We start from the raw sequence: 25,353 nt of genomic DNA, 5'->3' as shown, positions 1-25,353 counted from the left end.
CAGCAAACATTGTTAATCACCTGGCAGCTCACAAGCATTTATTTCACGTAAAAGGGAACGTTCCAGATGATTCTGGAATTTGATGGAAAACTTTGTTGAGCTCAATAATATTTAAAACTCTGGCAGCAGTCAATGTCAAACTTGCTGGGCCCAAAATATGATTTCCCTTCAAATATTACTTTCTTCTCATAGGGTTTAAATGCCATAGTGCTCCAACTTACACTTGTTCTTAGCAAGACCAACTGGCTAGAAATTTTACAGACAAAACCCAAACAATTCTCAGTAGGGCCCCACCATAAACAAAGTCATATATGAATGCTATTTTTATTGCAAAATCTGTAAAGGTTTCCTGGAAGCTCATCTGTGAAATTGCTGAATACTACATACCTAACCAAGGTTTCCAAGATACTGCCTCCGACTCCAGATTTGCCAGGAGACAGGAAGATTTTGAATGTCATGCTCTCGTTCCAGCAGAAGTACTCAGGTTAAAGGAGACTGTGGTTAGCCAGAATCTTATAATTTTTATAATTCTCATTAAGCATCCATTTTTTCTTCAGGAGATGGCAGTAGCATCCATCCACAGATAATTTAATTGCCTTTCTGACATTTTATCTCTGATTTTTCATTTAATAGCCTGGAGAACATACTATTGCCTTCAATAAGTAGATGTGACAGAGGAATAATTTTCGACTATGTAATAATCTAGCTTCATTTACTCTGCTCCCCATCTTACATCCTCAGCATGAGGAGTTTCTTCATTTCCTCTCCAATTTGTTTTGCACTTGCCTCCCTTGTCAGTCAAACTTTCACGCATCGGTCACCAGCCCTGAAAAGCAGTGGGAGCACACAGGAATACATTTCTCCTAAAGCCAGACCTTTTCAAATGACTTGGTTCTATGTTTCTAGACCAAGCTTGTATCAACAATACCCCACCAAATAAATGCAATTGAGGAAATAAAAATCCCAAACATTATATGGGCAAGCTGCAACAATGCCATTAATCTGCTCACCTGCCTGTCCTGCCTCCTCCCACCCCAGCCCCACATCAACTCAAGATCTTTCAGATGTCTTTAGTGTTTAGTTAAACAAAGGTCTTTTCCCCTGTTCCAAGTCTTATCTTTCAGTTACTTGCCTGGATAGTTCTAAGTGACAGTTTTTAGCATATAGCCTTTTGTCTCCTTTCTAGCATTGTGCAGACCACCCATCACTTCAGCTGCTTTACCCTCGCTTCCCCTCCTACGGCTTGTTGCATTCCTCTGTAGCATCTTGGGTTGGATTTTTTTCAGTGGATCGGTGCAACACGTTCATCTCATAATAGATTCAGCTTGCAACAGATGAAGTCCTGATCCTAACTGGTCCTTGGATGCTATCATAACACAAAGCGACACCGTGTATTTTGGTTTTTAAAAAAGCTCCCGTTATTGACAAGACCACGTGAGCATGACAGAAATAAACTGTGTGACCTCCATACAGGAGGGGATCCCAGCAGGGGATCTGTTTTAGGTTGTGCTCACAGAGCAGAAATGGGAGAAGGGAGAACCAAACACACCACACTTCAAACTTCACTCTTTTTCCCCTCTTAGCGTATACCTTAACCTATTGCAGTGCTCCTCCAGAGCTTCCATCAGACTTGAACTTACATTTGTGTCATGGTGTCATCTCAACATTGTGAGTGTCATCTCACAAACAGATCCAAATTCTACAAAACAAGTAGCAGTAGTTTATTATTCCTTACAGTCTAAAGACAAGTGTCCAAAAGCAAGCCACTGTCAAGCAGCTGAGCTCTAAATGCCTTTCTAACAGAGATCACTGTGCTGAATTAAAAGCACTTCAAAACCAAGCAATAATAATGTTTATTTTCTTAGCTCCTCAATAAAGTAGAACTAATTTCCCTTGAGCTCAAGGAGATTTTGCTCACAGAGTTCCATTTTTAGAATTGCAACACTTAGCACTCTCATTAGGTTCTCCTTGCAATTTAAACTTATGCCAGCAAAAGACATAACCTGCTGGGTGTGGTCTAATGCCCGACCAGGTCTCTCAAAACATGTTTCTAATGGTTTTTAATCTGTGATTAAATCAGTCTAAAAGAGCAAAATGCTCTGTGAAAAGAGAAAACTTCATCTTGAAAAGAGAGAAAAAGTAATGTAGTCTCATTTTCTAAAGCATTTAAAAGGTGCTGCATCTGCCAGCAGGTGCAAAACCCAGGAATTCCTTACCCCATGCCTTCCCTCATGCACAGATGGATGGGTTGTGGCCCTCATGCACAAATGGTGAGATTGGTGAGCGGCTTTTCTAGGAGATAACGTAAAAGGATTTGCCTTTAAAAAAAAAAAAGAGTAAGAAAAAGCCCTCTCACAAGAACCCCTCTCCTCCTTCAGAACCCTTTAGAAATCCTCTTGTTAATATTTTCTTCGTGTTTCCAATTGCAGATATGTTGAGGATCACAGGGCAATAGGCATGTCTGGACCGTGTGTCCGTATGACATGACACGTTCACTTGTGCACAGGCAGGCAGGTGAACTGACACAGCGAGGTACAGAATTTGTGACAACGGTACCCCAACATTTCAGGGGAACACAATAACGTGCAACTACTTCGAAACCTGTACCTCAAGGACCTGAGATGAAACCTGTTCAAACCTGTGAATACACTTTTCAGAATAGCCCTGTTTATAACAAATACCACATACTGGATCGTATGAGAGCTCCAACAGCTCTCTTCTGAAGCACAATGTGCCCCTTGCCTGGCTCTGTGCTGGGCCTGCACGGCTCCACCGCTGCTCCTTTTGCTCCAGCACAGCACATTCCGAGGACCCCAGCCCTGAGGGGCATTACTGAACTCGCTGTGTATTATGCTCACTTGGCTGTCTCATTAAACACCACGTTTGGCAAATTCCATCTGCCTCGGGCCATGTCTACACTGTAAAGCGTTGCCAGAGTTTTGCACACCCAAGGTCAGCTCAGGGCATGGAAAATGCACATCCTACAGCTGACACTGTTACACTGCTGGGACTCCTGGTCCCACCACTGCTGGTGGTGGGGCTGTACTAGCAAGAGTCAACACCAGCAAAACCTGGTGCTGCTTAGGAAGGTGAAGTCCCTGAACCTGCACAGAACTTTCTGGCAGCATACCCTATGCCTCCACCAGGCAGCCTGTCTTGAGGCCACAGTAGAATAAATAGATTTTGCCGGGTGCACGAGACCTACTAATTGCCAGTGCAATTGCTTGTACGTTCCCATCTGGGCTGCTCTTTGTTCACTCTCTCTTCCTCATACACCATGTAGCTCCCCTGCCTTCACTTTGGAAAAGGCTCCCAGTTGCCTCAGGATGTAACAGAAATTCTCTGTGAATTTTTCATGTCGTGTTTACAAAATACACAGGTTAAAACATGCTTTTGGAGCTCAGTTTATTGGAGATATCAATTACACGAAAGCTCTTTTTGTTAAAAATATTATCAACATTGCACTGGGGGAGACGTCTTCAATACCAAGATCTTAAAGCAACGGGAGCCAGGGGAGTCAAACGGTGATTTGCAAAGAGGGCAACGCCAGGTCTTTTGAATTGTCACTGACACATCATGACAAACATTCCCAAACACCTTCTGTGCAAAATAAACTGTGCCCTTTCTCCCTAAAATAAACACCCTTGATATAGTTACTGAAACCAGGAATGTGCCATTAGTAATGATAATGTAGTGCAGGAGACAGCTTTTCTTAAGGTTACCCAAAATATTTTTGCTGTCTCATCAGATGTATTGTTAGAGCTCACCGAACCCAGAGCTGGGGTGCACCTGTTTTCTCTCAGACACATCTTATTTTTCTTCCTTGGAAGTCCCAGCTGGCGTCCAGGTTTTCTTAAATCGCTACCAGAGCTAATTGCTAAATTGCTACCAGAGCAATGCCCCAGAAGATGGGGAACTGCTTTCTGCAGCGAGAGGAGAACAAACAGGTGGGCTCGGTTGACCAGGATGGCCAAGGAGAGGGCAAGAGCCGGAGCTACCAAGAGGGAAGAGGGGAGGCAGCAGCTGTAGCCAGGCAGGGAACCACACGAGCGGCAGGGGCTTTGACTTGGGGGTGCTGGAAGCAGAGAATTTTAGGTAGGCTGAGGGGAGAAAGTAGTAGCTTGGGGCTGGTAAAAAACTGGCAAAGAGGTGGTTCTGTTGGGAGGCACTCAGCTATGAAATCACAAACTCAGGGAAAATATTTATGAAAGCCCAGATTTACTCCACCTGAAGGCACAAAAGGCAGTCTGCTTTCTTCATTTGTTTTTAATTTCTTTTTCTTGTTTGGATGCCCTGTGATACTATTCCAACATTATTTTTAAGAGGTCTCTCATTTAGGCAGATACTGGATTCTGCCTCGTGGAATGGATTCTCAGCCTGTGACTGGGCTCCCAGGCACAAAAAATTCATCTCACACAGGAACTGCAGCAAACCCAGCAGCAGAACTAGCAAGTAGTGAAAGCTAAGAACAGACAAAGGTTTTGAACTTGCATCCAGTTCAGGAGCAGAAACAGTACTAAACTCACAACTAGGGAACAGCTTCACTCAAACACTTGCAGAGAAATTATTTACCACAACACCATGCATCTTGTTCAAAAAAAAAAAAAAAAAGAAAAACACAACAAAGAATATTATCACTAAACCCCCTGCTCTAAGGGATGCATAACAATAAAAAAGTAAGTCTGGGCAACTGCATGCACACACAATCGAAAAGACTACTTCCCTCCAATAATCATCTCGAGAGGCTGTATCAACATTTTTTGCACTCTGGCTTCAGGAACCACCTCAGGAAACCAAACAAATAATCACATGCGTGCAGTGAACTTTCCTCCTTGCAACAAGCAAACAAAAATTATTTTCTTAACAAACATACAACAGACAAACGTGCTACTGAGAAAGATCTTAAGACTAAGAAAATACAGCAATACTGATGAAAACAAACGCTGGGGAGAGGTGATTCAGTGCTTTCTTCCTTCCAGTCCCAAGTGGCTGGAATTTCTATATGCTGATTACTTATGGCTGGTGTTTCACAGAGGGAGCTTCAGAAGGTGCTGTGGCCATGTGAAAGAGGCTGCCATCACCACATGGGAAACTGAAATGAGCACTTCGTGCTGTTGGGAAAATACCCAGCAATAATGAAGAGGAAGAAATAGATGATGCAACCAGACCTCTGTGAGCTCAAAATCACTGGAATCACTGGTCTTGCCCAGCCAAGGCAGGGCTTCTCTTCAGGAATTTGATCTCAAGAAGGAAACATCTCTGCATGAAAAAAAAAATCCCAGTCCAATAAATACCAAGATGTGGCATTTTTCAGCAGCTATACTGCTTGAGGGATTTCAGGGAGCATCAAGCCTCTACTGCAGAGAACACTCCCTGAATTAAAATTGTAAAGCATCTTAAAATGTAACGTACATTATAAGAGACAAAATTTGGTGAAAACCTCGGTCCCACCACACTGAACATAGATTGTTAAGCACACAGGCACAGTCAAGTGATGTTAACCTTGGCCTGCATCATGTTCCTGTTGATTTCACACATAAAAGAGAGGCTGGGACGTTGCACTAGCGGGAAAGGAAAATGCCATTAAAGGTGATTTTTAAGAGTTATCTTAGGGATTTCTTTTAAAAAGTTTTCAATTCAAAGGCCGTTAATTGCTACCAAACCAAACCACACTGAAAACAGCAGAGGGTACTTGTTGCATTTCTCTAAGCAGCCCAGCACATCTAGATTTCTATTTGCCCACTTCCCCTCACGTATTGCACATATTGCCTCCTCCCTTATGTTAGGGAACGCAGTTCTCCAGAAGCAGGATTAGTCTCCTGTGAGGTCGCTCCATTACTAACAGCAATAAACAAGCAATAACCATTTTAAGTTGAGGAAGATTTAAAACAAGTTTAAAAATGAGATTCAAAGCAATGCTTGTGCCCTACTTACACTTTCAGGAAAAGAAGAAAAAAAAATATGCAGTGGAATTAAGGGGGGGCGAGGGGAGGGGGGGGCAATTCTTCCCTAAAGGTTCAAATATATCTCCCAGGCAGCACAAAAAAATGTTGGTATTCTGTACCACCCAGTGCCTGCCCACTTCTATGCTTGATTACCCCGATAAATCAGAAAACCTGTTTGTTACAGGCTCTCCTTCCATTACAGCTGTTGCTCTGGTTAACATCTTCTGAATCATCCAATTCATCAGGATCACATACATAGGGGTTTAATCCTTTGATTTTTTAAGTTACTTTGTTCTGAATTTTTCGCTTTATCCCCTTACTGACAGAGGAACTGGATAAAGATAAATAAGTCAGAGTAGCATTGTTTTTCTCCCCTGCTTTTTATTTTGCAGGGGGGATGAGGAGGGGGGAACGGGGGTAGCTCTCCATTTCACAGTTCTTTAGTGGTATCACTCAGCATTGATGTTACAGCTTGAAATTCAAAGAGTCTGAAAACCAGAGCTGAGCTTCTAAAGTACAGTTAGCCCAGTTGTGTTCTCCCACTCATTAAAATGCTGTCTTTGAAAAATTGTATGTTAAACAGACAAATAGCTTGGTGGTTATTCCAAGCCCTCTGTCAGCACAATGCCTTTCAGTACTAACTTCTGTAATAAGAACAAAACCAGGAATTGAGTTACAACTGAAATATAATTGCCACATAAATTATACTGAGCTGGAAAGGGAAACGGGGAACATAGTAGGTCAAATTCTCGCTAATGGGCTATTGAGTCATTCACCTGCTCAAATCAAAATCAAACAGGAGTACCACCACTGGAAGGACACAAGATAATGTGTACTCTTCAACCCTCTTTTTCTCAGAGTGGTTTTAGGATTAACGCACACAAACATCCCTCTGGGCTAACCCATGGAGTTAGGTTAACCTGACAGATTACAGGCAAGTGGGGAATACGAAGAAATCAGACTGCTTCAAGAACAGTGACAAGACAAACCTCCATCCCTTTGGAGAGCTTCAGGAGCAAGGCCAACTCCTCCCCAGGCAGGGCTGAAGCCAACGAACAGCAAGTCCTCCCTGCAGGAGCCAACTTCACTCGCTGTCTGCACGGTGCCCAGCGTATAGGAAGCTTGAGCTCTCGGTGCTGCTGCAATACGAACAGTAAATCATCCTAACAGCCCATAAATAAGGGGAAGACACTAACCTCTAATGGTGCTAGCTCATTTTTACAAAATCACACACAAGCATACAAAGATAGGAGAAAAGGAATGACTTTAATAATGATCTCACACCCTTTGTTTGGAAAATCAGACCGTGTATTTCTCTTGAAAGCAGCAGCTCTACAGAGATTCCTGAGATTGAGTTGTTCCAAGTCACAGCTACCTTTAGGATAGAGAATTCCTAAAACGTATCTGGACTATTTATTGAAGCAAAAATGAAACTCGATAGAGAAGGAACATCTCTAATATTTTACATACCTCATGTTGGATAAGACTTACACCAGCATTTATGCATTCTTTAAGAAGAAAATATGAGTCGTCTTCTTCTGTCCCTCTCACCTGCCTTTTTGGCCCTGTTTTTTTCCCTTTCAGTAGTGGAAAAGCTTCATGGCACTACAAGAAAGTAGTTTATTTGCCAGTATAATGAATTCAAGATCTGAATCTAAGGTTCCAAATAAAGAAGTATATTCCTAGCCTTATTACATGCATGTCAGAAAGAGCTAGTCTAATTACTGAGTTCCTATAATTAATAAGAAGAATTTTGCTTTTGATTATTTCCCCAGGAGCTATAAGGAATATATGGATCCAAACAGAAAAGCCTATGAGATCAACAAAAGTACAATTTTAGGCCTTTCATATTTAAGCTAAGGAAAGAAGGATGAGGAAAACATGAATAAAAGTAAAAATAAAGCACATACACAAGCCTTCCTTGAAAAATCTGCCTGGTATTTGCTCTAGGAAGATTTGAATAGCTGTTTTCGATTGAATTTATCTGGTGTATCAAGCACTTGCAGAAAATATTTTGTACTAAAGGCTTTGAGCTCTTGCCCTGATTTGGCACCACTGTGCAGCATAAATCTCACTTGTAGTGGAAAACCCTAAAATAATAAACTAAACTTCAACAGAAAGAATTTTGTGAAGCCTGCTGGAATCAAAGAAGATAGTTTTTCACAGAACATCTCCTACAAGTAGGAGATCAACAAAGTATCTGGGTTATCAATAATAAACTGTAGGCCCAGTCCTGTGAGAAGCTGAAGCTAATGGAAGTGCTCAAGAAAGGCATTTATCACTTTTCAGGGCTGCACCTGTGTTCCACAAACTACAGAACAAATTAAATCCGTCAGCTCCTGAGCAAAAAACAGCCATTAGGAAAATATGTGAGAGTAATGACTAAAAGCAGCAACGCACACCATTTCCCCCATAACTTTTCCCCATTTAATCTTTTGACAGAAGACTCACAAATACTATGAATACATTTCAAATGCATGTTCTTCTGTCCGATGACACTGTTGTTCAGATAGCATTACGTCCAGTTTCATAATGGATAAACTGAGGTGCAAAACAGTTGACATAAATGACTTCAAACACAGCTTTGGGGTAGGAACCTACATTCCGGCAGCACTGGGGATCCAGAGCTTAATTTAACAGATTGGCAGCCCAGGTAGCTGCATTAAGGCTATCGGAAATAGGCAAATAAATAAAAAGCAACTTTTGACTCTCAGACTCCAAATGCCTGACTGTGAGGACTATGCTGATAGCAAAAAAAAAAAAAAAAAAAAAAAAAAAAAAAAAAAAAAGAGAGTACCTTTGCTTTATCAGAAAATGCCACCTGCTTGGTACTGTAGCAAAATTCCCTCAAACAGAACAGATTAAGAAGTAGTAGCATGTGGCATCCACCTCCAGCTGGGGAAGACAAACATAAGCTAGGGCCAAACAGCATACCGTAAGAATGAAAACAGACCCACGCTAAGGGAGACAAAAATGCAGCACATAGAAAGGTAACAAATAGACCAGCGTGAACATTTATCACACCGGGATGAAGCTTGGGCTGACAAACACAAATGGCGTTGCTCAGAAAAGGGGTTGGAAAAAATGACAGTTTTAGAATTACTTGCTGAAAAGAGAAGGGGAAAAAAAAAGAGAGACAAATAGCAACACATCCCTGAGCATCAGCCTTCAAAACTACAGACCGGACCTCGTAAAGGTCACTATTATTTTTTATATAACAGGAAAGCCTTTCTACTCTTAAGCCTATAATTAGACTTCAATGGAAAGTTACTTTGTAAGCTCAAGAAAATTGCCAAACTTTCAATATATTTTGGAGAATAGTACAATCTTTATTCAAGCCTGGTCTAGTCTGGCCTGGACACGTGTTGTATTTTAACAAGTACTTTGCATTGGAAAAGTTCTCAGTCACAGCAAATTTTTAGTACCATTGGAACCAGATATTTCAAAATACGTAAAGAAACAGATCATTGTAAAAGGGACATCAAAAGTTTTACCTTGAAGCTCTCCAAGGCATCCAAGTATAGCGGGGTAAGAATAATAAAGGCCTACTGCCTACCTCCATGCCTCCCACCCTGTGGGACTGCATATTTTGGAGTCCTCCATGAACGTCATTGGCTCGTGGAGGCCTCAGTGGACGGTGGGTCCTCGTCACATCATCATCATAACTTTGTGCAGTTGGCAGACTTTCTCCCAAGGAAGTCAGAACACACTTAGCTCAGATACTGAATTTCCTTTTGCCTCTCCAGAGTATGGACTTTCCAACTCAGGGTTAAGCTTATTTGCAATTCCTGGGGAAATAGAGTGCTGCTGTTGCTGTTGTCTGCACTGTGTATGGCTCATGAACAAAGAATTCTGGTTTCTAGGGTTCTTGCAACACTTTTAGCAGTCACTCCCCAAATGAAAGTTTCCTGAAATCCAACCCTCGGATACAAATTTCTTCAAAACTCACGGATAAACAGTCTGGATATAAATCGTCAAAGACCAGTCTTGAGCTTCTTTGTTTTTAATTTATCCAGATCTTGACTCAACACAAACAGATCTGACCCCAACATGGCCAAACCAGAGACCTCGGCCTTAACAAGTCTCACCCCAAAATGACAGGACCGTTTGTGGAGGAGAAAGTTGCTCCTGCAAGAGACCTGCTACCTTCCAGTCTAATCGTGCAGGATCTGGAGGCGAGATTTCAGCAGTCAGTAATCCCTGTCTCACCAGGTAGGCCTGAACACACAAACCTGAGCAGAACATCACCTCTTCAGGCGCTCTGCAGTCCTACAGCACGGGGAGCTGGACGCTCCTGCAATCAACAAAGCCATAAGCACTTCATTAAAAGTAGCAGTACCTTCCCCTTGCTTGAAAATAGTAGTAACAACGTTAACCTGCACTTTAATACTATGTACTATTGCAGACATTCCATAAACACCTATTATTGCTCATTTATTAAAGATTAAATATAGCTGCTGTTCTCTGCCACTTTCCAACAGCCAAGGAGACTCTCTCCAGACACAGTTTTGGTTTTCCAGACAGTGGGGGTCAACCGTGGGCAGACAAAGAACTCAACTTCGAGAGCTCTGCAGCGCTCCCTCCAGTCATCATAAAACTGCTCTGATGGGATCAAAAGGCAGCGGTGTCAGATGGGACTCAGGGGAAGTTACATCAGGCCTTTATTTGCCCAAAGAAGGTCAGCAAGTCAGAGGGTAGAGAAACAGCATGCAAAACACGGCACACATTGCAGGGCGTGGAGAAAGAGGAAGGATCTTTCATAAGAAAGAAAAATAATTGACATGGCATATTTCATCTAACTACAATTTTCCCCCATTTCCTGGAGAAACCAAAGCACAGAGATAACAATTTGCACACATTCATGCACAGCAAGAGTATCAGGACACATATCTCTTGGACTGCAGGACACACCCTCTCTGTTTCCTAACCTGCAGTGCTTAAAAATGAATGCACTGGAGACTACTCTTGTAACTCCCCTTCTTTAAGCGTTACCTTGTTTATGCTTGTCACCCTATTGCTTGAAAACCCAGGCAGTTCCAGCTGCTGGTCCTCTCAGTCCCAGCTCTGCTCAGCTCCAGCCAGCTGTGCATGTATTTAGACCCTTGCTGGTGAAAGCTCCAGCAAGCCCAGCAGCTACTTCTGCTTTCCAGACTTAGCACTAAAAAAAAAAGCAGCAAGTCTGAACAAAGGAGGGCAGCTTGTAGGTAACATTAACTACCATTGTCAAGCACAGCTAAATTGTATTATCATTTATTATTTGTAGCAAGATGGCATCTTTGCCAGCTTGTCTGCATGCAAGATGAAATTTCTGTACATTCTCACCACACACCTGGGTAGTACTCTGCCTAGATGCTTGACCAGGACTAATTGGCAATTAAGAAAGAGGTCGGCGTGTTCTGACAGTACAGCAGAAGCCACCTACCAGTCCTTTCAGATAGTTGCACTGTCCCCTGACTGCCAGGCCAGAATTCTAGGGGTGAAGGCTCTCGGGGCAGTCGGAGAGGAGTGGGACCCATGACCACACTGGTCCCACCAGCCTCACATCTCGTCTCAGCTCAACACCCCCAGGTTGCCCTGGAGAAACAGAGCTCAGCATCCCCATTCTTGCAGTCTCCCCTCCTCACTAAAACTGCCTTAGATGAGCTTATTGTGGTACTGCCTGTAAGCTACAGAACAAAAATCACTCCAGAAACCCATCTAGTTGTTTCCCAGAGAACACGCTCAGTTCTTTTCAGCTTCATTACAACACAGTGAGTATTTTTCTTAACCCAGAGTTTGGATGAAGGCTCACAGGGGCGAAGACTCCTGCTGTTACTTAATTCCCTCTCCAAAGTTTGAAACAAGGTCTTCTTCCTTTCCTACCTCAATATTTTTTAAACTCCTCTGCAATGTACGTGTGCTTGAGCTCTCGCACCACTAAGAAAGTGTAACTTGGGTTTAGAGAGACCTATTTAAAACGAGATGAATGCACCAGAAATTCTATTCTGCTGTTGAAAGGCACACTGACCTTGAGGCTTGCAATAATGTCCAAAATTAGCTTGTCAGCAGCCCAGAGATCCAATCTCAGTTTTCATGGAACCGTTCCCAGAGCAGGTAGATAATGCCCAGTCTTCAAAGTAACTATGTCTCAAGTTTATCAAACAAGCAGAAAAAAAAATGACAGACCAAAGGGCCCATTCACTAAACAGTGGCTTACATGGATCAGCCAAGCATGTGAAGATCTATTTTTCTTGCTTGGGTGACAGAAACGTTGCACTAAAAAGGGCAAGAACACAAGTCGCAGGTAGATTAGGTGGGTTCAGCAGGGAAAGGATTAATTATTTCAGCCTGATCACAAATCCTCTTTGAACATCAGAGTTTAGAATTTGATTCAAGTATTAAGTTCAATTTGATTAGTGAAGACCAAGAAAAAGAAAGCTAGAAAAAAAAGAAGAGAACCTAATGAAAAACGTAGACAGTCTCAGCAGCTCAAGAAAAGCACATTCCCTTAAACTGGTGTAACACTTGCTGGACGTTTCTATCCAAAGACTGAAGAACAAGACATTTCAAAATTTATTTAAACAAGATTCAAACCCCCTTAAAGAAACAACAACAACACCGGAATTAGCTATAGGTTTGAACTACAGGAAGCAGGCATTGAGACCGCCGGGTAGTTTGGGGGGTCTGTGTAAATGACACACACAAAAAGTTTCCAATGCAAAGAAAACTTGGTCTACACTTCTGCTGCAGCGTGGATGTGCTTGGAGCAGAAAACTAAGGAGGGTGGCTAAGACATCCTTAGTATAAAATTCGTACCTGTAATGCTCAAACAAGCAATGCAGACAAACCCTGACTCCTACAAAGCTGTACTTGCGCTCCAGTAAAGGGGAGCCTAAACCTCAATCCTCCTAGCTTTTGCTACACACATTTTATTCCCTGCTGCCCCTGTACATCACCACACTGGCTGATACACCAAGAGACAGAAGTAGACATGGTTTTCAAGTAACTTACTGCTTCTAAAGTCTTTGTGTTGAATTCTGTAATCCTCACACAGTTTTGGTCAGCCCAAAGCATCCTCCCCAAAACATCAAGATAGCCCTCAGTTCCACTCTTAGGCCATACTTATCAATCCACCAATCCTGGAAAATCCTGTCTCTTCTCTTCCCCTTCTTAGTCAGCATGGACAGAAGATCTGCTCCTCGTCCCAGGGCTGAGACAGCAGCAGCAGCTCTTGGCAAGCAGATGGAGATGATTCAAAGCAATTCCCCTTTAGCCCACAAAAGATGCACAGCAGAACTGGCAATGCAAGAGCACAGGGTCAAAAAAGAAAAGCCCAGACCCCTCCCTAGGACCGTAAAGAAAATGTTAGACAAATCTAGCCTCAACTTTTTTTTTTTTTTTTTTTTTTTTTTTTTTTTTTTGAGACAAGCCCAATCCTTTGACAGTTTCTGATCAAAATCCTTTTGCACTTTTAGGTTTAGGGAAGAAGAGAGATTATGAGGGCGTTACACTTTCTCACTGCCAAGGATGAGGGAGGGCAGCTGTACCGAGAGGTGAAGCTTTGATGTGAAGCAACACGCAAGTATTTGCCATAGCCTCTGAGCCTGACACTAAGCTGACCAAAGTAACCCATTGAAATCAATTAAATGACATCAGTGTAAACCAGAATAAGTTAAAATAAGGTCTAGGGGCTCCTCAGCCTGACTGCAGAGATTTGCCAGCAGCATAGAGATGTTTCTGATTTAACATTTTCTTTGCAGGTCTAATTTTGTTTTGGTGCTAGGAGGAAATAATCAGTAGAAGAAAGAAAGTTGTGAACATGATAGGAGCACGTCATAACATTTTCCTTAACAAAGGTGGGGATAGTGAAAGGCACATGAAGTATCTGGTGCTCAAAGCCAGAGGTTGAAGCCTTTAAGCCATTCTGTGGCAACACAGGCAGGAATTTCAGAGCTGGGAGAGATGCACTGCAGGAAGTGCATTCTTGTCTCTCATCGTTTCCAAAATTTCTGAAACCCAATTGCTTCAAATCCAGAATTAAAAAGCCTCACCCCACACACACACACACACACAACATTGTAAAGAGACTAAAAGCTCTGTTAAGCTGATAACAGCCTGGAACAGCTCCTTTACTCTCCAGTGATGGAGCAGGTGACCAAACGTAGGCCTCCCATTTCAGGCCCAGAACCTTGTTGGTGAGAGCGCACCTCTGCAATTTCGGTCCTGAACTTCACAACTTCATCCTAGATTCAATCCAGATCTAGACACTGCTTCTTCAGCGCATCCAGCCTGATGAACAGGAAGAAGAACTTGCTAAGAATATGCCAGGACTCAGACAGAAGTTACCACATGCCAAGTAACGAGGTACTGTGTAATGCACAACAGGGAGCTGATGCTTGCTCTGAAATGCTGGCAGCGTGCAAGCCAAGATAGAGAAGACAGACAACAGACAAGGAAGAGAAGGCAGAGAAGCTGATGTTATTTTAATATATTGCAGCTTACTAACTCTGAATATGGCTGACAATGTGAATTTAAAGAAGGTTTCTGAACCCGAGAAGTGATGGTTTAGGAAAGCAGAATGAAAAATGGGATTGGCATTGAGGCACAAGTGGGAGAACCACAGCCTGTAATACAGAAACCAGTTCAGAGGAGAATGTAGAAGAGACCTGACAGGAGATAGCACAAGCAGAAAAATCAAGAGCTTAAAGCACGTTAACCACACAAAATGTAGTTTTGAGCCCAGTCTCTCAAGGACCAACTATTCTTTGTGTAGCTTAACAGAATTTAAATCCTAAAAGAAGCAACACAAGCAAATGTGTGTTTTCCCCTAAACTGAACTCTCAAAGACCACAACTTAATGAACAGTACAGTAGAGAAAGAACAAATGACCTCACAGTTACATTAACATCTGAATATTTTTTGGGGGAAAAAAAAAAGTCCTTTATAGCTTCAAAACTTAAAAAATTGACTTGCTTGTAGAGTCGGGTCATGCCATTTCCTGCTGTTCCCATTTGGCATAATTAGAAATACTGTTACTGAGAGAAAAAGAAAAAACACGCAATTCACACCAGCAAATACCAATGCAGAAAAGCAGAAAAACAGATTGGGTCAAAACTTCAGCCTGAATGCATTTGTTTCTATCCATAATAATGATTAATATTACGGCAACACCCTGTATTGAGGATATAAAAACAAAATCCTCTCCCAAGAAATGACTCAATGTCTTCACTCTCAACTATCTGTGAGATTCCTTGGAAAGAATTTGAGGTCCTTAATGCACAGCTCTATTTCATCCCAAAAAGCTGTCAGTCTTCACAGAGCTGCAGGGCAGCGAGTGCTTCATCACAGTCTCACACCTGTCCCTGTACCTCCCGATGGCCACTGCGGCTCTGGAGCACAGAAATCGCCTCTCAGTCTCAGGCTCCCAGTAAGAATAAGCATCTTCACTGCGAATGACATAGACAGAAATTTCAGGACATTTTAAAAGACAAGTCAAATGAACCATGACTCTCAGCCAACGCCCACTGCAGTCTATTGGAAAGCACTGCATTAATTTTCTTTTCTTCGTGGTTCATCTTTTTTCCACTCTTTACAGGATTACCTAGAAAACCGCAGATACGGGACTAAGTCCTACCTTATGTTTCACCATTTCTTTTTAACAGAACTTCAATTATATTAACTAAAGTTTTCTGCTTAGGCATATTTTACAAGAAAGAGTAGTTTAGAAAAGGTTCTGTTCTCCTCTTTTAGCTCAATGAACTGCCCATAAAATAGAAAGCCCATGACTCATTCCTTTTCACTGAAGTTTCACTTTTTGCAGCAGTGAAAGTCAACTGTCTTCCCAATTCAGTCCTCAGACATCATCTTAAATCAGATCTGCTGCTGAGTTTTCTGGTAAAGAATCAGAGAGGGGGGGAAAAAAAGAACAAAACAAACAAAGAAACAAACAAACAAAAAACCAAAACACTTCTGCTATGCTAAGGCTGGGAACCCCTTTCTGCTAAACACAATTCTTCCAGGCTTTTGCAAAAAGACACAGAATGACCTAAAATAGGGCCTCTCAGAATAGGGCCTATGTTCCAAACACAGGGGTCATTTGAATGCTCCTGGGACCCCTAGAAATAATTTTCTTCGGCTTGGCAGCATCTACCCAAGTTTTATTTGCACAGACGTGGGGGATCAAGCCAAGGCTCCGATCATGCCCACATAGCCTCCGCCACTTGACACTGACTGCAGATGGTGCATGGCACCTATCGCCCCGCTGGGGAAGCGGAACTGAGTACAGAATTAAAAAAAAAAAAAAAAAAAAAAAGGTTTGGCTCTCCATTGGAGCATAAAGTCTAATATTCATGACCCGAATGGATTACATTGCATACGTACAAAGTGGGAGGCTGAAAGGCTTTCTAGCCCCAAAGTTCTCAAATGGGCTGTGCAGTTCAAAGCAATGTGCAGTAGCTCCTGAACCTGCCCTGTACCCAGCAGCGATGCAAGTCCAAGCTGTGGCAGAAATCTGAAAGGAGACAGTGCTGGGGGAAAGGCGGTGTTTGTGAGAATTTTCCTCTGTGGAGGGCTATTTATTTTTTAATTATTTTTTCCTGAGTATGACAGAAAACACTGCAGGAGCACAAACTATTTATGAGAGCAGGATTATGTCTGCAAATGTCACAGGATGACAGAGAGGACATTAATGCAGTGAATAACAAAGTGGATCAGGGGAAGGTAACTGGATTTAGGACAAACATTGCACATGGAGTATTCAGGATCTCCCCTATCCTCTTTCCATATGAGCTGAAGGGCATCAGTGCCATTCTCCCATTGAGATAGGTTCTGAGGAGATCACAGCTGGAATCAGTGCATGAGAGCAGCCTGGCCATTGCTGTCTGAGTATCTCTTCCCATTCTTCCTTTTGGCCCAGGGCATTGGTATGGTCTTTGAATTGCACCTTGGAAAAACAAACAAACACATCGTGCACATGCCAGGCATCCATGTGATTTAGTAGAGAAATACTTTTTGTACTTTTCCTTGTTCTAGGAAACACTTCAGATGCTGACGTAAAACAAAAAGCAAATGAATAAACTTGGTGAATTTTCCTCAGACAACTCAGACTGGGCAGCTCATTACTCAGATGAAGCCTACTTTCCAGGTAGATTCTTACCTCCAACGGACAGGTTCTGCACAGCTAAACACCAAGTTACATTACAGCCTACATTGACTTCTGGGACTTTTCATCTAACAGTATCTATTTTCACAGGTTTTGACAGAAATTGTAAGTCCTACGAAGTTAAGAGTGTTCGAGTTTTGCTTGCTCTAAGAGTCTTAGAATAAGATTTAAAAAGTCAAAGAAAACGTCAGACAGTCATGCTTTTATCCGTCCCTGAATTTGTTTACTGGAATTCGTACAATTAGCCAAATTTTCCAAAATATCTTTATGGCCATCTCTTCAAATTACAGAAACCTGTGGCCACTGTTGCACTGCAAATGCATCTGAGAAAAGAACTGCTTTAAGGCCAGCCAAGTTGATATTTCACGTAATCTTTCACAGCGATGAGATCATATTCTACCACCACGCTAATTCTATAATCAAGATAAGTCCTTGCTTTAGAGGGACCATGACTGACACATTCCTTCCTTCTGCCTTAAAGGCACAATCCTGCTCCTCTAGCAATCAAGTGCCTGATGCTTTAGGATTCTGAAACTGACAAAATCTATCTTCAGATTTTAGAAACAGAAATATTCGGTTTACCCTTATATATAAGAATAGGAGAACAAGCTAATTTAATGAATAAAATATCCTTGAAATCCCTGGTCAGATTTTAACTTGTGTAAAGTTAGCTGATCTCCATGCCGGCCCACACTCCAGTTAACCCTGCACACAGGGCTGCCTCGACGTACAGAAAAGGCTTTCGGAGTGCACACTACCTTAAATTCCTCCAGATAAAGCTCTTCTCAGGCAACCTCTGAAGAATTTATGCTGCAGAATTTATGCACCTTATTTTTGAGTGCTCTAGCTAAACTCACTCAAGCATATTTAGTTTTCAATCTGCAAAAGGCAAATGTGTTTGTAATTAAGCGAGTCCTTACTTTACTGTATATAAATCAGGAAAAGGGAAAGATATTGTTAAATGAAGACAGCTACCAAAGGAACTATTTTGCTGCCAATTAGGTTCATAAGGAAAAGGCCTTTTCAATAGCTGGTTTCCGTTGTGTCTAACTAGATGCTCTCATTTGTTTTGCAGGGGCCCAAAGATTAGCCCTTCATTAGGGCAAAGTTTAGCGAAATGGCTAATTTAAAACTCATTCCCTTACTCCACAGGTTCTTGTCTTCCTTTTAAGTACAATGATTTGCTGGTAAGTCATTTATCTTCTCTGACAGATGCTGCTGTTCAGCTTCTGATCACTCTGTAAAGTGCATACACCAAAAAAAAAAAAAAAAAAAAAGGAATTTTTTATGACTTAAAGAAGAAAAAAAAAGTCAGTTTTGTAATGGTGTTGATTCTTCTAACACGTTATCCTACCACAGTAGTTAGCTAGCTATATTCTCCTTGATGCAACCTCCTCCCCCTTTTTATACATCAATCATAACTAAGCAATCACTCGGATGAAACAGGCACAGTCACTATTTGACAAGGAAGACAGCCTTCCTAAAAGCTCTTAACACCGTGGAAACTCATACAGGTAGACTTGACGCGCAACAAATTTTTCCTTCCGAAAAGGATTAAACAAAAAGCATTGCTAAACATACTCTTTTTGAGGACAAGTCCAAAACAATAACTCTCACTATTTCTTGCCCTTTTTATTTTTTTTGTGTAAACTTTTTTTTGTGTGTTTGTGTAAACTATGTTTCAGAAGGCTTCAGTAAGGAAGAAAGCAACTACTTCTACAACCACCTCTGAAGGAAGGGAAATGCTACTCTGCTCTAATTAAGTTATACTGCAAGAATTACTTCCACCCTCTCAGACTTGCCCCATCTCACTGCAGCTTCTAATTCACTTCCTGGCTTGAATGGCTAAAATCTAGGTGGTGTGGTAAACCATTCCTTCATTAAATCTACAGAGGCAGTAGCGACAGGCAGGCAGTTAAAAGAAAGATCTTCCTTCAGGGTTGTAGGCATCATTCTAAGTAAACCATGCCACGTCACTGCATTAACAAACACATCCAGTGTTATTCACTAACTCTAAGCTACACAGTGTGGCCCTGGATAGCATATAATCGCACATTACCTCTCTTCTCTGAACTCTGAAACGGAGAGGGTCTCCCTTACCCAAAGGAAAGCTGAGTAGAAACACGCTGATGTTGTTTTGCAGCTCTGTGCTATTTGATTAAATCCCCATTTGTGGTGTTCTTTTGCCACCCCTTTTCTCAAGGCTGTATCTCTCACACAGCTGTTGCACATTGGGTTGGGGAATTCACGTGGAGACTCAGGAAAGCAATAGCTTGGCAATTCCAGCGCTGCAAAGGCAAAGCTGAAATGCCTTTATGTAGCACCTGCTGAGGAGACCTTTTACTGCTTTCATAATATGGAACAGGAGTTTGGCCCCAAGGGGAGGATCTCGCTATACACATGCAAAACCCCAGGTTCTGCCTCATTATGGTTATTGGCCTACCAATTAACTCGCTTCCTGTGAGAGCTGGGAGGAAAGCATTTTGTTCATGAAGATATTCAGACTCTACAGTTGGTGAAGTTTTTTTTTTTTTACTTTAAGGACTGTTTATGTCCCTAATTGGCAATTGTCACTAGCCATTCCAAACACTTTTCCTAGGCCAGACAAAGCATCACACCCCACTTTTTACAGATGGGTAACCTGAGGCCCAGGACAGGACATCCCACCCCAGCTCTCCAGGCACGGTGTGCAATCTGCCTCCACGCAGCTTCTCTGCTGGCCTGGGTTTCAGGTAACTATTTGTACGTGGCTCTAAATGGGAGTGTCAGAAATACTCATTCCTGGAAATGTTCCGTGTCTGGGAATGTTTCTGGGATGCCCAGTTCTTAGAGAGTTTATTCTAAGTCATTTTAAACGTCTTTCTGGTACCATCATGCAGAATTATCCATTGGTGGTACCATCTGCAACGATCAGATACTTCATTTGTAATAGGACTGGAAAAAACATTAATGTAAAAATGCCTGAAATAAAAATTCCCCTCAAAATAAGCTGTGCAATGCTATTTAACTCGAAGACTCTTTAATACAAGCAGCACCTATGATGTAGCACATACCTACACAGAGTTAAATCACGCTACTGCAGTAAAGCCGTTGGTCTTGATTATTTAAAAGCTGATGACCTGTAGGCTTCACTTTCATTAACTGCTGGTATTGGCACATCCCACGGGTCTGATCAGACTGCCCAAGGATCCACGCTGCTCATACTACATTCGGCCCCTGCTCCTGGTTCATCAGCCATAGATAAAAGTTTGGCTCCCACTTTCTGAGCAACAAAGACTTCTCTGCGGTCAACCGACAGTGACGCATGCCAGTTCTCAACAAATCCACACCGCTGCCATCAGCACACAGCAGCGCTGCAGCCAAGACGGTGACTGTTTGTTGTGACAAAAGCTGCAGATCGCACCAGTGTTGTGGTAGATTTTGGCATATAATAGAGCTGATGTGTGAGCCGTGGTTTCCAAGCCCACTTGTTCCTTCCCAACCCGCCACTTTTCTTCAGGCTTTTCCAGCTCTGCCTGTGGCCCCGTCTCGTTCCCTACATCTGTAGCTCCCGTCTGAACTCAAGTCTAGCCTCTGTTCACTCCATGCACCACTGAAATGAGGAATACTATCTAGTCAATCTCTACACCGGAGTTCAACAAGCATGCTTTAAAATAAATACAGGCTGGATTATCTTTGATGTGAACCTATAGCTGGGATTTGTATTGCTTACCAGATTAATTAGTCTAGCCAAAAATTTTAATACCATTTTGCTTGCCTCAGAGAGACAGAAAGATAAAGATTTATTTTTTTCTGAATGGGCCATTACAAACTATGAAATTGCTTGCTGTTATCTGCAGCAAAGCTCTTTGTGGTCTAGCTGTATTTGTTCTGCATAATGAACAGAATGCCAGTGGTTTCCATCTACATGCAGCTCTTCACTCAGGGCACTTTACAGACACGGCTGACTACCTTTGCCTGCTACAAACGGAGTAACCAGAGGCAAAGAAAGCTTTAGCGGTCAAAACCCACTTCTGTGGCAAAGTCAGGAATAGAACTTGGAGCTCCTAAGCAGCTCCCAAGGGCCTGTTTTAACCACCACACAGCACCACGCAGGTAGGGTGCAACCACAGGTCGAGCTCTGCTCCAAAGGGAGCAGCTGGCTGCAGTGCCGTCAGCTCCCCTGGAGCTGTCTGCGTGCATGTGTACAAACACATTTCCCTCTCATCCTCTCAGAGCTGCATGGAGGTGGGACTTTTTGTTTTTTTTTTTTAATGTGTCACCAGAGAATAAATGCCTGAGACATTATCTGCCCATTCCAAGAGTTCAGAGAATGTGTATGACATCATGGGCACGGCTCCCCCACTAATCACATTATATGCTGTTTAACTTAACACTGCTCAGCTTTGTCTGATAACGTTGTAAATACCATTTTATTGTAAATTAGATTATACAGACCTTCCCAGAGCTTAGGTCAGTTCTTGCATGAGGTCCTTGTTCTCCCTCCCCTGTACTATCCCAAAGCAAATCGTTTCAGTGTCTAACCCAGGGCATTTCTACAGGAGGAAGCACAAGAAGAAAAGTCTAACCCATTGCCTGTTTCTAAGTCAGCACTGCAGACTGCAGTAAGTGGACAGAAGACTCCATACATCTGTTCTTTTTCTCATTCTTTCCTCAGAATAAAAATCAATATTTTTTGTTTTTCTCTTGAAGCTGGCTGGATTTCATTACAATCTTCCTGTGAGGTAGCTTATACTTGAGACCTATCATTTCCTTCTACCAAGCCTAAGCTGAACTATTGCCGTTAGTAGCTGCTGTGTTCTTATCCAGCAACAACAACAAAAAAAAAACTGGCCTAAAGGTTTCTGGTTTGTTTACAAAAGAAGCTGTAATTTTTCATTTATTTATTTTTGCATTGTGCCTGAGAAGTAGATTATTTTAATTTTCCAAATTTTGACATGTTTATTGCCGAAGGAGTTATCTGAAAAGTTTCTAATCTTTTAGAAAACCTCAGCAACGGTATATCTCAATATTTTTAGACTATTGCATGAGAAGATACTCCTCGTCTTCGTTCCCTCATTTTACCAAGGCCGTAACTACCCGTGCTATTAAAGCAGAGGTCAGAAAAGCCAGACTTCTGGGTCTATGCTCAGTTCTGCCCAGCTCTGTGTTTCTGTCCTCACTACAGTCAATATGGTCTCTTGGTGTCAACCTGAATTCTGCTGCACATCCAGAAGCAAAACTCTGAGGCTTGCGATGCTTCAGACAGAGCTATACCAACCCGGGAGCACAAATACCAGCTCCCTACACCGAAAGGAGGCTTTGATTTTGGCTGGTGTTGGAACCAGTTCTCAGGAAGGGTTTAGACCGTGCCTTCCCCACCTCCCATACTTGAGGCAGATAAATCTTATCATAATCAACCGAGAAAGAAAGCATAAGCAAGGCTTATCTTTCCTCAGCACAAATAAGAGACATGAGAGAGTTGCCCGTGCTTGTTGCTCAGGGCCCAACACGTCCTTAGGACAGCTTTCCTGCAAAATATGGTCTTAAGGAGTGCTAGCAGCTCGCAAAGGGAATGCAACACAGCCCAGGTGACTGCTCAGACCAAAGCAAAGCTAACACAAGTGCTAGCAAGGCACCAGTTAACTCCACTAAAGATAGATTCTCACGTCCTTGAGCGAGCCACCTGCTTTTTGCTTTCCCACATGTTCCCATCTGGAGAAAGGCCACAGCAATGCTATACAAACAGCGAAGGATGCTGTAAAATAAACATTTTGGGATCCTGCATGAAACTCAATCTGCGATTACTATGTAGTGCAGTTGTGTAAGGACAATGCTATAAAAACTGGATCCTATTAACTCCTGATTTTGCATGACATTTGAATGAAACTCACATTACAAAACTCAAATGGCTGTCCTGAAAAGAAACACTTCTCATCCCAAAGAAAGTTAATGCACATTTCAAAGGGTGTCCATCAGATGCAAGCAAGTCTGTGCTCCCTTAGATAGCTTCTTCCTATCCATTGGCCACTGGCAGCATTTATCAAAAATGTGTCTTTACAGTGGTTTTCATAGCCAGTTAATTCCATTCTTCACAGACACATAGCGAGGAAGCAGTGTGACTTGTGGGGCAGCTGGCTGCTGGATCTCAGAAATCTCATACAATGCAACGTTACTCGAGTCAACTTTGAGAAGTACCTGGCTCTTTTCCTGACAGCAGGTGTGTTATGCTGTATTTTAGTTAAATGATTCACTGAAGAAGAGAACAAACCAATTAAAGTATAGAGGACTTATATACAGAAAAGAGTAATTACAAAATAATAAGCAAATCAGGCTATTCACTTTTTTTTTTTTTTTTTTAAGTTTCTATGTGTCTCATAAGCATACAGCCCACTACTATAAAAATCAACTTGAGTAATGTTACTCATGTGAACCATCAGCAGTGAGGCTGAGAAGTTTCAGTCATCACAAGTGCCATAACCATGGCCTATTAACATATTTAGGTATTTATTTATTTTTGCCCTTTTCTGTCCCTCTGTTCACTTCAGGCTATCCCATAAAAAAATACTCACCCAGTTCTAGAATAACTTCCAGCACAGACTTCCTGACCCCACCTCACATACTAATGCATTCCAGTTTTAGTTCTGCAGGGAGAGAACAAGTGTCACTGTCCTCAAAGACACACACAGAAAAGTTCAGCTACAGGACCAAAGATCCCAAAGCAATTTGACCACAGACAAATACAGAACTCTGTTCCAATTTGTAAATCTGCACTACAGTCGCAGGACAAAGTTCACAGAAACAAGAGCTTGTGGAGGTATTTAGAAAACACTTCCAGGCGATAAGGCAAGAAAGCTCAATGAATCTTTGTATCTATGTTAAATACACAAAGCTACAGCCCTTTAGCAAGGAAAATGAACTTGAGGCAGCAGCACAGATAAAAATAACAAACTGATATGAGGAATTAACTGATAATCCCTACAGGTACCACAAGGGAAATGACCAGACTATTAGCTATGGCATGAACTCAAGCTCATAAATGAACCTCACTGTAAGAAGAGAGAAAGAGAGAAAAGGCGACATCATGGCTGGTGAAAACATCGTAGCCAAGAGAAAAAGATGTTCAGCATCAGAGATGTAGGGAGCTCCCCAGAGGGCTCAGAACAGCGTCTGTGATGTGCCTATTGCTGTTTCATATTCCATAAACTATGTGGAAGTGCTGCAGGCAGGTTGCTGATGATACGAAGTCATTCCCAAAAATGAAACCTAAAATGTATTCAGTGAGTGGGTGTTAAAATAGTAAATTTAATTCAAAGTTCATAAACGAAAAATAATGTATGAGGAAAGAGCCAGCCTCACTGTTCTTTAGATCAGTTATTGCCACTTCTGAAAGAGATCCTGAAGAAGTGCATAGTTCTCTGAAGAGATTGGCAGGGTGTTAGAATCTAGGAAAAAGACATCTCATTAGGAATTTTTTGGAGAACAAAGCAGAAAATGTCATTATTCCTCTGAATATACCCATAGTACGCCCACCTCTTCAACACTGAGCAGAGTTTCAGTAATTGTGGAAATACATAGCTACAGAACGGACAAGAATAATGGTGCTCCAAAGCTGCAGGTGATGTTGGGAAGCCTTAGCGTAAGGAAAACTTAAGCAAGCCGGAGCCTTTCAGCTTGGAAAACAAGAATAACAATGAAGTTCTAGACAAGCTGTTACAGCATGGAAAAGGTAAACAACAATGATTATTTAAAAACAGTCTTAACAGAAAAAAAAATAGGGCATCAACTCAAGCTGGCAGGCAGCAAGCAGGTTCAAAAGCAAACAAAAGGAAATTCATTTTCACACAATACCTAATGATGTTGTGGAACTCACTGCCACGGGATGTCATGGCAGCCAAAATCACAAGTGGGTTTCAAAAAACTGATTAGACAATTTTATGGAAAAAGGTCCATCAAGGAGAATCAAAAACAATGATACAGCTACAGACTCCAGCTCAGGAAGGTGCCTACACCAGAAAGCGCTGGAAGCTGGGAGGCTTTGCCAAAGGAAGTATCACTCCATCCTCATCCTGTTTTCCATACTCTTTCCATACACAAGTTATTAGCCATTATCAAGAAGCCGGATATGGGGCTAGACAGACTTTTGCTGTGACTCTTTAATATTTGACCAATACCAACTGATACAGATAGAGACATACACGCCCCCATGGTCATGGACAATTCTGTAAAAATTTGATATAGTTAACAGACACACATGTAAGAATAACATAATAAGTGACATTTTTCACT

General features: G+C 42.0%; 1 long non-coding RNA gene across 2 annotated transcripts in view; it reads right to left on the bottom strand.

Moving 5' to 3' along the window:
• Positions 1–3,388: 3,388 nt before the first annotated feature.
• The window catches only part of LOC137863638 (uncharacterized), a 28,080-nt gene continuing 6,115 nt past the window's right edge, over positions 3,389–25,353 (bottom strand). The window contains exons 3-4 of one of the 2 annotated variants that reach the window (XR_011101013.1): positions 6,935–7,084; positions 3,389–5,259 (exon numbers count right to left, since the gene is read on the bottom strand). This is a non-coding gene — a long non-coding RNA (uncharacterized lncRNA). Of the gene's footprint in view, positions 5,260–6,934; positions 7,085–23,636; positions 23,709–25,353 lie in introns of those variants that run through there. The other variant, XR_011101014.1, reaches the window with a different exon arrangement.

Source organism: Anas acuta, chromosome 13 (assembly GCF_963932015.1).
Source record: "Anas acuta chromosome 13, bAnaAcu1.1, whole genome shotgun sequence".
NCBI classification, from domain to species: Eukaryota; Metazoa; Chordata; class Aves; order Anseriformes; family Anatidae; genus Anas; species Anas acuta.
The sequence above is the reverse complement of the archived record's forward strand: the minus strand, read 5'-3'. Positions and strand labels throughout refer to the sequence as shown.